Below are 14,843 nucleotides of genomic sequence, written 5' to 3' on the forward strand. Positions count from 1 at the left end.
TAGTTTGTCAAGGTGAGTCAAGTTTATTTCTGTTGCCTGAGCTTTTTGGACAATTTTACGATAGATGGCGTTGGTGTAGTTGTGTCAGTTGGTGGATTGTGAGTGGTGGAAGCAGAGTTATAGAGTGGATGCCCTCCCTCGATGAGTCTTTGGACTCCCTGGAGGTGACAAATAATAATAATAATAATAATAATAATAATAATAATAATAATAATAATAATAATAATAATAATTGGAACACTTCCAGAAGAGTTCAATAACTAAACAAGAATCTGAATTTTTTAATTGTTACACGTACACTGTGTTCCTTTTGTTGAAAGGGATCTGTTAGTTGTTTTAATTTTTATTTTTATCTATTTTTATTTGTTCATATCTTCTATAAAAGGCCTTAATATTCTCATGCAAAAGAAAAAGAGAGAGAGAGAGAAAATGCTTCCAGTAGCACGAATCAGCCGCAGGCCAAACAAGTAGACATCATATTGGTCGATATTGAGGAACTTAATATTAAGTGAGCTACAAATGAAGTACAATAAAAATAGTACTATATTTTTTCCCCATGAAGTTATGCAAAAACTAATTAGGAAAAGAAAAAAAAAAAAAAAGGAAAATGACCGAGGTCGAAGTGGTGAGGTAAATGGGAACGAATGTGAAACTGATTATGCCGATCACCTTCGCATTTCAGCTAAGCTAGTTTCTACTCACACGGCAACCATAGCGATTATTTATTTGCGCATATTAGAGGAGGACGAGGTCGAAAGGTGGAGATTTTGGAGAGACGATTTCGGGTATAAAAGGGCATTTAAGTACTTCGTTTCTTCATTCACTTAACATATCAGCTAAAAGCAGCACAATGGTTGCCGCAGTAAGTTGATAGTTTTTGATTTCATTTCGTTTCATCATTTGTTAATAATTACAACTAATTAAGAGATATTACTTAGGTATTATTTTTAAACATCCCTGAAAAAAGTGCATTTATTTTTCTATTTTCAGATTGCCTTTTTTTTGTTTCTCGTTGGCTCTGGCGGTAGCCAATCCAATCCACTTAGGTGGCGCTAGTGTCAGTTCCCGTCAACAAGATGTAAGCATTTTATTTAATTACAGGAATTTTTTTTTTTTAAAAAATGCTTTTAAAATTCCTAAAGAAACAAACAAAAATATTATAATAGCTTTAATAAATAAATAATAAATAATAGCTTTAATGACAGTAAAATTCCAAAAATAATGAAAGAAAATTAAGTCTATTTATTTTATATAATGAGCTGTATATTTTTATATTTTATATAATGAAACAGAGTTGTTCATAATTTGATTGGTGATTAACATCTTTATCTAGGATTTCGGCAACTATGGTTTCAACTACCAAATTGTCGATGGTTTGGGTGCCACGAACGGACGAACCGAAGTTGGAAACGGACATGTCCAGAAGGGAGCTTACACCCTCACTGACATCGATGGTCGTGCTCGTCGAGTTGAATATGTAGCTGATGGTGCTGGGTTTCGGGCAGCTATTAAGACCAACGAACCCGGTACAGCTCACAGCGCCCCCGCTGCTGCCTACATTGCCTCCCCCTATGCCGGACCTGTTGCTCCAGTTGTGGCCGCTTCTCCTGTTGTTGCCAAGGCCGTTGTAGCAGCACCCGTAGCATATGGAGTTGCCTTGGGTTATGGAGTAGGCTTGGGCTATGGTGGACACTATTAAATGTTCCATCCTATAGTCTTGATAAATAATAGGTAAATATGAAGCCTTTAAATTCCTTATTGGTTGTATGCATATTTGTTTAATGAGAATATGTATACGTGTTTTATATACCTTTCTTAAAAGATCTGTTTCTTTGCTAGCACGTGAAGACTTGTCACTACTTTCCTATGGGACATTTCACCAAAGCTCAAAACCGAACTATCTGCAGTTGTTTGTGAAGATTTACGTCTGTTCTTCCCAAGATCAGTGGAGTGTATTTCACATGTTTACGTTGCATTGAAAATGGTACTGATCGTACTAAAACGTTCCTGAAGCTCAATAAAAAATAATATAATAAAACATGCCTTTGAAATTCTTTCTCTCGAGAGCACACACCTAAGCACGCGCGCGCACACATACACACAACAGAAAGTGATATTGACCATAAAGCGGTAATTTAAATTAAGAAAGTCGAAGCGAAATTATATTGTAAATCTTTTTTTTTTTTAAATCATTTTAGCGAAAGTTGTTCCTAATGTAAAACAGGTCCGGCAGTTTGAAAAATGAAAACGTTTACATCGAATTAAGATTTTAAAAAGAGAAAAGCATTAAATTTTAAATAAAAACACGCCAAAGAACTATTATTTATTTATTTGTTTATTTTTCTGTCTAAAGAAAACTATATTTTAGTTCTATCACTATTCGCTGTGCAGCTTTAATGAGATCAAAGATCACAGTATTTCCAAGTCCTGTGAGAGCGAGTCAAAAAAGAAGAATCGTTATGGTTCGAATCAATCTACTGCAACGTTAGTTCTAAATCAATCATTATCGATTCTCTAGTTTCAACAAAAAACCGCCTATCAAATTTGGATAGTTAAATCCAAACTCACAAAACGAGTCTTCCTCTTCCTCAGTTTCTCTCAGTCTCTCTCTCTCTCTCTCTCTCTCTCTCTCTCTCTCTCTCTCTCTCTCTCTCCTTGTTCTTCTTCATCCTCTTCCTTCGCCGCAGATACTACAAATCGAATCTTTCAATTGATTTCGACCAAATTTGGAACATAGCTGTTTTTAATATTGCTTAATGTTCAGAAAAATTAAAACCAATTTGTTTTGCCTATTTCATCTTAAAAAAAAAAAGAGAGAGATTTCATATGTAAAGAAAGTGATCCAAGTATTCAGAAAACAGGAGACGATGCAGTTCGGAAGCAGCTACTTCACTGACATTACTAATTTCACTAATGTTTTAGAAAGTAAATTTCCTACCGGAATTTGAACAATACCATAACAGCAAAAACAGTACTACTAATTATAAAAAAAATAACGTCAATATGGTAGTTGCATTTGAACTGCGATAAATCGCTAGATGAATCATTTAATATTTTTTTGTAATGAGATAGATTAGAGACAAAAGTATAAGCAACATTGAAGTCATATCCTGGATGCCATGGTCCAATTCTTTGTGTCCTAAATTGTTTCATTCACAACTAATGTTCCAAGGAATTATCCTATCAGATGTTCTATCGAAATAAACCACATAGTATCTATATTGAAACTCTTTAGCTATTAATTGCATAATTATGCGCCTATTAAACCAAATTTCCTATCCTTTCAACGTTTTTATTAGCCCGTGGATTGTTGTTAGCTGACTACTTTTTAAATCCCAACTAATGTCCTTCCAACTCTGATTAAACACTTGCTCGCGACGGTGCTTCACCCTAATCATCCTAATCAAAGAAGCTGATGTCACTTCAGAAACATAAATTACTTTCATTGCTACCGTACTTGGAATAATTAAAAGCTTTAATAGGCAAAAAGTAAAAATATTTTTCGACAGAAATCTACAGTATTATGAAAATATTTTTAGAGAGAAATAAAACGGTTTCCATAAAAAGAGATTCTGCACTGACGCATTTTTCACTCTGAAGCTCCTGATAGAAAAAAAGAAGAGAATTCAATTTCTTCTTCTCTCCCGTAGTCCTAAATGGACGGTTGGGTCACTCATGGCTGGTAGGTGATATTCTTTGTTAGCCTCCTCTAATCATCTCGGTCTCTTGTTCTTGATATTAGTTGAGAAAGGGAGAAATTTGTCCATTTTTTGATGTCATCAGTCCATTTTAATCGAGGTCGGTCCCTAATCTTTGATCTCGGAACGATTCCTTCTAGTGCTTGCTTTGGAATGCCATTAGCCCTCTTCCCATGTCAGAACCAATTCATCTGTCTTCTGATGACTGTCAGAATATTTTCCCTTCTTCTCCCGTCTATTGAATCCATCAGTTTTCGGACATTTTCATTGGTTTCGTGAGTGGTATAGGGAATTCTCAAAAGTCCTTAAAACGCTCAAACCTTCATTTTTATTTAAGGTGAGATTTTTCAGTAAACAATATATCGTTGAGTTGGGCGAGTGAACAGCTTCCCAACTTGGACATCCAGCGATTTATGTCAGCTGAAGGTGTAGCAACTATAGAAACAAACAAATCATCGACAGCCAACAGCACAGCAAGGAGACACGACGTTGTTTTGTTGAAAGGACGTGTGAATAATTCACTGGATTCAAAATATATTCCAAATCAGTGGAGTACGTTGATGAAGGAACTTGTAATCTGTGTTCTTGTGATTCTAATTTTATTACACACTACATCTAATTTTTTACTTAATCTCACAGTATTCCGCCTGACGATACAGTGTACAGAATCAGAATTATAAATGATTAATTATTATTATTATTATTATTATTTGACACCTCCAGGGAGTACAAAAATACTCATCGAGGGAGGGCACCTGCTCTAAAACTCTGTCTCCACTATTCATTCCACCGACTGACCGCAACTACAACAACGCCATTTATCACCGGCCACCGCCACTAGTATTTCCACAAACAATCACATAATATTACATAATAATATGTGCATAATATCGCAGGAACTTATATTGGGCTTATATTTATAGGAATCAAATATGTTCTGTGCAGAGAAAACATTACAAGAAACACCACCACCAATAACTGATAACCATCATTTACTCTGATATTTACGATGGTATTTACTAAATAAACATAAACAAAATAAATTATCAATGCTGAGCATTAATATCGTCTAGCAAGCAATTTCGCACTTCGTACAGAGCGTTGCAAGCAAGCTGACTGCAGTCCAATTTCACCTTGCGACTTCAAGTGTCTATCTGAAGAGATCCAGAGGGAATTGGAAGCAGTCCTAAAGACGTTTGTCCACAACTCCATCAGGTTGTTAAACATCACCAAGTGTTCTTCTTTCAAGTTTCTCATCTTTCAGGTCCTCTGTAGTAGTTGAGAATTCTTCATTTTTTTTGTTTTTGTTCCTGTTTTGTTTTTGATTCTGTTATTCTAAAAATAAACACGATAAATCAATGCTCGTAACAGAAATGTTCATTTGTCTGGATATCTTCCTTTTTACTTCTGTTGATCATAACTCGATGGAATCTATTATGAGCTGTTCAAATTTCTATTACCACGTTTTATACCTTGCAAGGAAGTCTGGGATTTCAACTTCTTTTTCAAAAAAAAAAAAAAAAAGGAATTGTGATACAGCAACGATGAACGAAATTGCGTCACTAGGTGAAAATCACGTTGAAAATAATAGTGAAATATCGACGTAGTCCATAATTATCTTTGACCTTGAGCGGAAATCCATTTACAGTAAAGATGAAAAACTAACATCGAATATTATAAAAACTAAACCTAGTAATAGTGAAGCGTGTGATGCAATACTGTGTCGATAGCACATCATTCGTTAAACTTAAAAACCTGTATGTATATTAATTTATCATTCTAACAAAGAAATAACGGACTTCATAAACCGAAGTTAGCGTTTCAGAAAGAGACAGAGAGAGAGAGAGAGAGAGAGAGAGAGAGAGAGAGAGAGAGAGAGAGAGAGAGAGAGAGAGAGAGAGAGAATCCGATTTTTATCTAAAATACCATCCAGTTAATCCTATCTTTGTTTTTTCCGATCATACTTGCTAAGAAGTTGAGACGTGCTTCTTTTGGATAGACCTAGGTTAGAATCCTATCTTAGTCTCGATGAACTTTTATATATATTTTTTTCAAACTGAAGTTAATCAGCCTCATACGGAGTCAGATTCACATATTTAAAAACATGAACATCTTCTGTCGAAACTCAGGTTTTTCTCATGACAACCGAGGTAAATCGGCCAGAAAAACATCTCAGTGAACAGGCGTGATGCAATGTGTTGGCCTAATTGCCTAATAGACTTACTTGGCTGTAATTTAAACCAGACGAACCAAAATCCCGAAAAGAAAACTACCTTACCTTCATGAACTGTAATATATAAATCGTTATGCGAGTATGTTATCGAATGAAACTTTTTCATTATATATATCATCTTCACTTTTGGCTGCATATTCAGAGAGAGCAAACCATGTCTCACACGCAGATGGTGATATTACAGACAAAGGAGGCTACAGCCATATCAAAGAAGAGAAGTTACAGTACACACATAAATCCCACTCTTTTCTGTTCAGATGAAAGAGTGTGAATTCAAAAAAAAAGCGTATTAAGCCACGAATCCCACTGGCTTAACCAGGAAAACCTCATCACAGAAAGTATTTAAATCCCAAAGAGAAGGATATTTTTAGACCTTTTTCAAATGAAAATGATATACGAAAGTACAGTTCCCTCACTTCAATTCACTCCCCTGTAATATGTCTCTGTCATTGGACCAGTGAGAGAAAATACTAAAGAGTCATTTTGTTGACAGTGACCAATGATGATATCGTTTTTTCATTTTTCACTTTTTTCATTTGAATAATTCAGTTACTCATGGCTGATAGATGTGAACTGTCTCGGAACATAATTCCACTGTTTTTTAACGACTATAAATTAATGAGATTATTTTTCATCTGCTTTCCAAGTTAGTCCATCTTTGGCAAAGGACAACGTTCTTTCTTTCTTTCCTCGTTGCAACTCGAGTTTTTAACCATGTATCTCAAAATCGACTAGACTTCTCATTATTACAGACCATAATACAAGTGTTAGGGTTTACAGTCACGAGATGGTGGAAATAGTCTGTCATACTCTCTTACCCTAAAGTCTTGGTTTACTGATAGCTTGAGCTTACTATTAGTGAAAGTTGAAGGATGGTGAGTGGCTGCCCAAATGTCTTCAAAAAGTTAGGGCTAAAGTAGCTCTGCTCATTACCTTTGGGGAATAAAAACATTAGAGGATTTATTATTTGATTTTGTTTCATTTTAATGAACGACTTTATGCAATGAACATGAGCCATTATGAAACATATTCTGAATCACATCTGGCACCAACAAAAGTCAAATATATAAGAATCGGAATAATTGTTAGGAATTACAGTGCAAAGGAAGTCGTGTTCTATAGTGCTGTGGTAGTGATTTCAATTTGGAACAAAGTACTTTGTATTCATTTTTTTATTTTATACAAGGTAGTACGAACATTAGTTAATGTCATTAGTAAGGTTTTAAGTAAGGTGAATTGTCACCAAAGCGTCGGTGACAATTAACAAAGAGAATGATGAATCATAAGACTGATAAAATATGTCTGAATGATAAAACATCTTCGGTTTGGGGATTTGTAACGATACGATTAAAAGTCGGGAGAGAGAGAGAGAGAGAGAGAGAGAGAGAGAGAGAGGACGATTAAGAAAGTTAGGCTAAAAAAAATTAAATATTTAAGTTTTTAGAGGGTTTAATGAAATTAATAGCGTCACAAGTATTAACTAATCTCAAAATAACTTACTGATAGCAAATTGATCCACGTATAACTAGAAACTGATATAAACCTTAAAACTACGTAGAAATTCTTTGCTTTATTTAGAGATTAAGGATAAGCTTTTGGTTATCTGACACTCATAAGTAAAAGTACGGAATTGCGTCTTGATTATTTACATCTGGTACATCCCAGTAGGATTTCTAAGTTACTACATTTTATTAACAGCCAGGATGCGTTCATAAACTATTATTTTGTGTGATTTGAACGACGTAGTTCGAATCCCTTTATCAGGAATTTTCAGTTAAAGGTGAGTTAGTTGGTTTTAATATTGCGGTAGCAGGGTGTTTAGCTCAAGCAAAACAAACAAATCGGCCAGACGATATTGCTACAGTTGTCGTTGTTGTTTGGAAATGCGGCTGAAGTAACTAAGGTTATGAGACACTCTCTGCAAATTACGTATGTTCTCTTATCGGTTATTCTATGCTGCGATATGGGAGAAAAAAACGTTGATACCTCTGTGTGAACCCTAGTAAAAGCATGAGAATTGCATTCTTATCCTTTTATTAGCTTCACCACCTGGTAGTTAAACCGGGCAACGCAAAACTAATTCTGCTTATATATTCATAGAAATTCGAACAGCATGACTAGCGTATGTCGATAACATCACTTCCACCAACCGGTAAAGCAGTTGATCGAATCGAGAAGGTCAACTAGTCAATATACTGTATATATATATACTTACTTATGTTATTTTTTCCTCTATACACTATTTGCCAAGTAAGCGTTCACCTTAGCTATAACAGTTCTAAACAAAGGGAGTAAAAATAAGCATGAGCTGTTTACATGGATTTAACAACGTTTATATATGCGTCTAGGTTCGAATAATGAATATACTCTACCCCGAAACTAGCATTTTTGTACAGACTTAATCTCACAATAACGTTTCCTAGTATTGCATTATAATGACTATCACCATCTCGGGATGTTTATTACGACTCGACTGGACTCGTTCTTTCTTATCTCTCCTCCGTCTACGCAGATGGTGGGATTTGACTCTGGGAAACAAGAGTCGACCTTCATAGCAGTACAATACCAGTCAACTCTTGTATGATTCGAAAAAAATATTAAATATCAAACTACTTCAACATTACTGTTAATTTATAAACATTCATATCACTGAAATGCAAAATTTATCCAATTTTTTTTTTCCACTTTAGTAGAAACAATTCATTTATCCGTTTTCTTTATTAGCCAGAAAGGAATAAAATAACAACTCGTTATTACATTTCAGAACACATTTTTTCCCTTTTAAATTTAAATTCGGTTATGAAGAAAATTGTATCATCAGCAATATTTTTTACTAAATCAATTTTAGTTGTTTGCAGCCGATTTTGTTCATTATGTTGCCTCACAGCCGCACACAGTTGAGCAATGTGAGTGGTGACCAATATTATTTTATTTGACACCTTTAGGAAGTCCAAGACTCATCGAGGGAAGGCGCCTACTCTACAACTTTCCGTCTCCACCACTCAACCTCATCCACCCGTCATCCACTAACCACATCATCTACACCAACGCCACCTCCTATCCACGACTAGTATTTTCACAGACAATCACGAACATCCATGTCCACGGCGGGATTTGAACACGCAGCCATTTGACTGGAGAGCGGATACGCTAACCACTCGGCCAGCCAGGCCGGCTATCACAAGGTATTTTATTTTGGGATATTGTTCATCCCCTCACTTCTTATATAAACAATATTAATCAAAAGCGTAATCAACATTATACTCTCAGAGATTAATTTCGATGGGACACGTGTCCCGTATGAATCCCGTACCCTGATGTAAAGGGTACGGGATTCATTGAGCTATTCATTCGAGCTCCATAGCACCTCTTCAGTTACAATTCGAACCCATTGTGAATTTGCAAATAATAAGTATATGTTATTTGCTTTTAAGTTTAAACCGCTTCTCTACGTGGAGAGCTCGTTGCTAATTTATTTGACTTCTCAAAATAGAGCACCTACTAAATGTTTGAAAACTTGTATAAGAGCATCTAGTACAGCTGATTACAATTAGACTTAATACCATAAAAATAGAAAAGTATTTAATTATTATTTAGCGTATTTTTTTTTTTGTACTTTCCACTAAATCGGAGTGAAGTTATTTATACATAAGGCAAAAATTATTCAGCTACAAAAAAGAAAATTATCCTTTTTATTTTTTAAATCTTTACAAAAGAAATTCTGCACTAAGCGCCCAGGTTTTGAGGGATATCAGCCATTGTTCTGTTTTGCATGCATGGAAATAGTTAGTATAAACGCATTTAGTTGATCGTCAACAATCTTCAGCCATTAACATGTTCATTGCCAAACACGCGATATCGCGCGATGCGAGTTCGTACCAAACGGCCGATCACGCGTTATCGCGTGGGCGTCGTTAACTAAATAAAAAAATAAATAAATTTGGCCACCACACGAAATTCCAATTTTCAGCTTGGCAATGAAAGTGTTAAAAGAATATCAGGAAAATATGCTCCAGACCATTAACCCCACCTCCACTTCTTGCATCGTTAAACTAAGAATGGTGGGTTTGGAATCAACCCTATTGTTGTCACCATGTCCTTACTATGTAAGAAATTAACATCCGCCAGGAGTGGTTATCCTATGTGACCTCTCTCCAGGTCCACTGGAATTAAATGCCAATGTTCCTTCATCTCCCCTTCCTTAGTTGTAGCAGCTTCTTTTTATTGGGCAGGCCTAGTATCCTTAATGGGCATTTGTTTATATTCTGTTAGGGAGAATGTCTGATGCGAGATGCATTCAAATATACTTCATCGAATTTCCTGGCTGGATAACCTAGCGATCTGACCAGTTGTTGCATATCTATTGGACTTTATGATCCTGTTGGTTCTTCTTTTACTTCTCGCATCGATTAGCTGTTTCTTGATGTTTTCTGTTCATCACACTATACTTGGTCTGTTCGAGATACTCTTACCAGACTCTTCGGCTGCACTATCATTTCCGTTCTAAATCACCTATATCGTGATCTTTAACATTATTGTACATATTTTGATGTAAATCTCTCTCTCTCTCTCTCTCTCTCTTGGAATTACTGTAGTGCTCATTTATAGCTTGTACTTATCACATATTGAGCCTCCGTAGCTCAGTCAGTATAGGCGAAGCCCTTCGGTCGGAAAGACCTGGTTCGATTCCTGTCCAAGACGTGAGGAACCTTTATCTGGTCTAAGTTAAGGGGATAATAAATCCCGTATTATTTTACAACCGGGTACGAAACTCGGAGATCGAAATCTAAGAGTTTCATAAGAACTATCGGCGAGTCCAAGCGTAAGTCATCACTTGGGTAGTACAACACTATGGCATCTCGTGTCAAAGGTGGAGCAAGCTCCGTCACTATCCTTAATATATTTTCTCATAATGTAAAACGCAGCTCCTAGGAGATGTATTACTGTTTTACATTATGAGGAGAGGTCACTACCCAGACCGGTTTCGACCTTTATTGAGGTCTCATCAGTGAGTAGATAGACCTGAAATATCAAGGTTTAAGTGAACCGAACTTACATATACCCCTACCAACGAATTGCCAGACCGGTGTACCTATATATTATTATTATTACTACGTTTATTTATTATCCCCTTAACTTAATTTATGTCGCCGGAAAAATAGCCTCTTGGCTCTTTACCTTTATCTGGTCTCTTTTGACTAAAGTGAGTTAGCCGGTCTCATAATACAGAGGTAGGGTTTTTTCACTTGGAAACTCGGGTTTTTCGTCCCCCAGAAAACAGGCAAATCGGCCCCGTGAACACACGCATCTACAGACATAGAACCAACCACATTATCATCGAGAGGTTGCGGTTGTGAAGTCCACAGCTAAAGAACCTCAGTGGTTCGTGAAAAGCTTAAGACAAGACTTATTACACATACTTAATGGCGTAGTACTGATCGGTTGCATTTATCATGAGATGTCTCTAATATTTTGGTCACTAAGTGTGTTATTGTTAATTATTCCTTGTAAGAGATGCCAAGAGTATATAAAATTTAAAGTTAATAAGTGAAAAATATCTTGAATTATATCTATAAAACTTCTTTATAGAGATAGCTTTTATCTACCTCATTTTTTCATTTTTTTTCTTTTCATTTTCTTCTTTCATTAATGCTCTATCTAAATCAAAAGATTTCCGAATGTTTCTGATGCAATAGTATTAAAGAAAGAAAAAAGAAAACAGGTGGAAATGACCATGAAAAACAATGTTGATATACTGATTAGCTATTTTTCAAATATCTCCTTGAAAGTGATGTGGATTAACCTTGCTATAAAGAAGTGGAAGCAAGCCAGAAAAATAGTATGGTCAATACTTTGATGCAAATGATGGGTGGAGAAGAATTGTAAAATAGGAGCAAGCTGCTGACCTTCGCTGTCCATTCTGGTTCTTACTGGTTAAAGGCCAAACAACGTGGTATGTCACCAATGAAAGGACATGTAAACATGACTGATTGATGCATAGCAAAAACATTTCTGTCCCTATAAAAGGAATTTGTCTGTCCTAAGATTCACACTTCTACTACGAGAACTGCAGTAAACCGTCAAGATGATCTCCCAGGTAAGTTAGGAATATTCGTAGACTTAGTAGTAATTATTTAACGGATTTTTCTTGTGCTTTCCACTAAATCGGAGTGAAGTTGTTTTACATTCCACCTACAGTACTAGAAAAGAGCATATCAAAGGATTATAGAAAGACTTTTCAATATTATCCAAATACAAAAATTGGTTCCTACAGTTTACCCTTTATATATCACAATGGGATTGGTTCATTATTTGAATCTTTCATTTTTCCTCTTGTCAGAGTGTTAAATGCAATTGTAAGTACCATTTGTTAGCAAGCAGGGAGCTGTATAGTCCTTTCTACACATTCAGATGTGTTCACACAAATGTAAAAAAAATTCTAGCAGAAATGTAGATATTTGTCGTATAAGGTATAATTTCGATTATAATTAGAAGCATACTGTTTGACTGAGGTTAATGGGGGGTGTTCGGCTAACCACGCTAACTTTACGTTCTATGAAAAGTGGAATTATCATCTGGAAGAGTCCATCGTTTTCATCTGAAGGAAAAAAAAAGTGACTATAATTGACGCATATGTTTAGATGTTTGAATAGCTCTCTGTCATTAATCTTTTTCAAGAATTATTGAAGGAGCAACCCTGTTTTTGGCATAAAACACTCGCTAAAGTATTACATCTTTCTTTCCGTATGAACGATTTCTGTGACATAATCAGTCTGCTGTCTCGTGTTTCTTGCCATGAAAACTCGGAATCAACAGTTTGAATTTGCATTCATTGGATCATACACTTTGTGTATGATATATATGTGTAAGAGACAAATGCGTATGCTAATAATGGAAGTTTGTCATTCCTATTCATAACGGTAAATTTACCACCTGATTCCAACATTAAGATACAACATCTGAATTTACACACGCTTTTACCTCTGGTAAATCATGAGGTGAAATATTCCGCGGTCACGCTTGAAATATTCCAGTTTGCTGATTGGACTAATTATTCCTCTATCTCTCAGTGTTTATTTTATTTTATTGTTCACATTATTTTCCTGGTCTGTGAATGCAGCGATGCAGACCATGCCCAGCAAGTTCTGTCGATGCTGGTTATCTTCGGATTGTCTATCAACACCAACTTAACGGATACACCAGTTTGTTGCAGAAGATATTGTGACTCTAAATCCACGATGGTTAACTCCACACACACACACAAAAAAGATTAATTCTTTTTTTTTAAAATATAAAACTTTATATTTATATAAAAGTAATATCATTAGCATCAAATGTATGCTTTAATTTTGGGTAGCACGAGAGCCTGCTACAGCACCAGCTTAAGCTTAAAGTTTTATATTAGAAAAAATCGGCAATCCAAATATTAGTTTCTTACGAGATTTATTTGAGGACCTCCGTAGCTCAGTCGGTATAGAAGAAGCCATTTAGGCAGAAAGACCTGGGCTCGATTTCCGTCAATGACGTGAGAAACTTTATCTGGTCTCCTTCGGGGAAAGTGAGTTGCCGTCTCATACGGAGATAGTGTTATTTTTTCACCCGCAAACTCTGTTTTTTTTTTTTTCCCAGAACAGGCAAACCGGCCCGTGAACACACGCATCTACAGACATAGGACACACACACACACTGGGAGGCATAGGACTAAAGACGGCTCCGTAACAGGCCATTAGGCCTAATAAGTAAAAAGGAAGAAGAATATATTCATTTACATAATCGTTGAAATAATTATTACAAAAACAAAAGTAAATATAAATGAATATTTGAACACTTAAATCTTATATATAAAGACTAAATATTTAATAAATATTTATTTAGACAAGTAAATATTTAGACAAATTTATTAAATCCAAATGTTTCCTTTTCAATACAATAATAAAATTATAACTTTATTTTAATTAAAAAATAATTTAGCATTAATTAATTTATTATTTAATAATTATTCCTCTTTTTATTTTCAGATCGCATTTTTTTGCTTCTGCTTGGTTGTTGCCAACGCAAATCCAATAGCACTAGGTGGCGCTAGTGTCAGTTCTCGTCAACAAGACGTAAGACCATTTTTTGATTCTACAAATTAATCAAATTAATTCAATTTTTACTTGAAGGTTAAGAAACATATTTGTTGCTCCGTTAATTAAATATTACCATTTAAAAGTACAAATTAACTTTTTAAAGAGAAAATGGTTAAGGAAATTAAAAAACCAAAAATATGTTATAATATTTGTAATTTTTTTTAAATACTTAAAAAATCTAAGTTTAATAGTAAGGTAATTAGTAAAGTTAATAATGAAAACGACGAGTAAAATTAATAAAAAAATAATGACGAAATTTAAAACTAAGCTAGAAAATTAACAGTAAATAAGTTGTGAATTTCGTTGTTGCAGAATATGAAAAATTTTCCTTCGAAAAATTCCCCAGAATGATTTTTTTTTTTGTAATATGAAACAATAACATAGTTACGTAATGATAAGGTTGAACCATTCATGTCATGAAGGATGTTTTCTATCCAACAGGACTTTGGTAACTATGGCTTCAACTATCAAATTGCTGACGGTTTGGGAGCTACAAACGGACGTACAGAAGTAGGAAATGGTCACGTACAGAGAGGAGCTTACACACTGACTGACATTGATGGCCGTGCCCGTCGTGTCGAATACGTAGCCGATGGAGCTGGTTTCCGTGCAGCCGTCAAGACCAACGAACCAGGCACAGCCAACAGCGCACCTGCTGCAGCCTACATTGCTTCTCCCTATGCCATGCCAGTTGCTCCAGTAGCAGTTGGTGCACCTGTTCTTCACGCAGTCGGCATGCCAGCCTTAGCCCATGTAGGCATGGGATGGGCTGGACATCATTAA

General features: G+C 35.4%; 2 pseudogenes; both read left to right on the forward strand.

Annotated features, from left to right (window-relative positions):
- Positions 1-607: 607 nt before the first annotated feature.
- Positions 608-1,699, forward strand: LOC150110214 (adult-specific rigid cuticular protein 15.7 pseudogene; annotated as a pseudogene).
- Positions 1,700-12,016: 10,317 nt separating this feature from the next.
- On the forward strand, positions 12,017-14,843 carry LOC150110215 (adult-specific rigid cuticular protein 15.7 pseudogene; annotated as a pseudogene).

This window comes from Typopeltis vanoorti, chromosome 1, assembly GCF_054136105.1.
Source record: "Typopeltis vanoorti isolate ZY-2024b chromosome 1, IOZ_Tvanoo_1.0, whole genome shotgun sequence".
NCBI lineage: Eukaryota > Metazoa > Arthropoda > Arachnida > Uropygi > Thelyphonidae > Typopeltis > Typopeltis vanoorti.